This window comes from Nerophis lumbriciformis, linkage group LG03 (assembly GCF_033978685.3).
Source record: "Nerophis lumbriciformis linkage group LG03, RoL_Nlum_v2.1, whole genome shotgun sequence".
NCBI lineage: Eukaryota > Metazoa > Chordata > Actinopteri > Syngnathiformes > Syngnathidae > Nerophis > Nerophis lumbriciformis.
The window spans coordinates 18,847,501-18,849,423 of record NC_084550.2 but is presented as its reverse complement, the minus strand read 5'-3'; the positions used below and the strand labels follow the sequence as shown (position 1 = coordinate 18,849,423).

General features: G+C 48.3%; 1 pseudogene; it reads right to left on the bottom strand.

Moving 5' to 3' along the window:
• Window positions 1-482: 482 nt before the first annotated feature.
• The window catches only part of LOC140677559 (uncharacterized), a 62,247-nt pseudogene continuing 60,806 nt past the window's right edge, over window positions 483-1,923 (bottom strand).

Genomic DNA, 1,923 nt, shown 5'->3' with positions numbered 1-1,923 from the left:
GACCTCGAAGCTGTTTTATTTGGTACATGGTGTAATGATAAGTGTGACCAGTAGATGGCAGTCACACATAGATACATATAGACTGCAATATGATGGCAATATGACTCAAGTAAACAACACCAACATTTTATATGAAAATATAGAACATTACACACGGCGCTCAAAAATCTATCAAAATGTTTTAGTATGACTTTGGTAAGCTATGAAAATATATATAGTGTGTATGGATTTGTTTGTATATATACATACATATATATATACATACATACATACATACATACATATATATATATATATATATATATATATATATATATATATATATATATATATATATATATATATATATATATATATATATATACATATATATATATATATATATATATACATATATAGATTTGAGAAACACCTTGCGGTGCAGCTTGAACACATCATCAGTAAAGAACCAAGGTTCATTGGGTGTTTCGGGTCTTTGATCTCTATACACCCTCGCCTGGGTGACCCAACCGGGGCTGATCAGGCCCCGGCTTGTGTCCAAGCAGCGAACTACTCCATCTGTCTCCCCTCTTGATCCACAACCACCTTGAGGCTTTCTCAGCAGCCTCACTGATATTTCTGGTGGCTTTTCTCTCCAGCAACCCTCTGATTCCAAGAAGTCTGAATGCTTGATGCACAGATTGCCCTAGAAAGCCCCTGCAGCCCACTTCTATAGGCTCACAGCGGGTCCTCCAGCCGCTCTCTCTGCATGTCTCGACCAGCTCAAGGTATTTGGCCTTCTTTCGCTCATGGGCCTCCTCCATCCGGTCTTCCCAGGGGACTGTAAGTTCCAGCAGCACAACTTGCTTCGTTGAGTCAGAAGTTAAGACAAGGTCTGGCCTCAGCGATGTCCTTGCTATGCGCTCTGGAAACTTCAGCTGTCTGCCGAGATCCACCTGAAGCTGCCAGTCACGGGCTGTGGCTAGCAGTCCGGTTGGGGCCTTAAATCCAGCCTGTGGTTTGTCCCCTGCCTTGACGAAGGAGATGTTATGTCTGACTGGGAGCTGATGTTTGTTCTGCTGGATTCCAGTGCCAATGGTGTCTGCTACTGCCTTCAGCACCTGGCCGTGGCGCCAAGTGTACCTCCCCTCTCCCAGGGCTTTAGGGCAGCAGCTCAGGATGTGCTCCAGGGAACCCCGTGCCTTGCACAGTGGACATTCAGGTGTTTCTACTAGCCCCCAGCAATGAAGATTGGATGGACTTGGGAGGACATCATACACTGACTGGATCAGGAACTTGAGTCTTGCTGGTTCTGACTTCCAAAGTTCTGTCCAGGTGATCTTCCGGGTAGATGCGTGGTCCCAATTTGTCCAGGCTCCTTGCTGGCGCATGGCCACTGTCTTGCTCCGGCGTTCCTCCTCAACCTCTGCACGAATCTCTCCCTGCACCATCAGCCGTCTCTCTCGACCCTGGGCTTTGTCGTAGCGTGGTCTTGTATGGCTACCCAGCCCAGCTCGACCGACCGCCACAGCACCTACTAAGACGCCATGTCTCAGCCTTGCTTCTGCCTGGTCAACGGCCTCCTGTGCCTTCCACTTCCTCCCAGTTCTGACCTTGATGCCAGCAGAGGAGACTCTGTGGTCAGATGAGTCTCTGTAAAGTAACACCTCCCTGGCTCTGGTGACTTTAAACTCCTCAGTCAATCCGGTGAAGGGAAGTTGCAGCTTGTTGGTGTTCCCATACAGGGCGATGCTGCTTAGGCTCTTCGGCAAGCCCAGCCACCTACGCAGGTGCTGGCTGATGTTGCGTTCAAAGCCCTCCACAATGGTTACTGGGACTTCGTAGATGAGCAGCGGCCAAAGGATTCTCGGCAGGATGCCATGTTGGTATATCCAAGCCTTGAACTTCCCGGGGAGGCCCGACTTGTCCACTGCTGATAGCCAG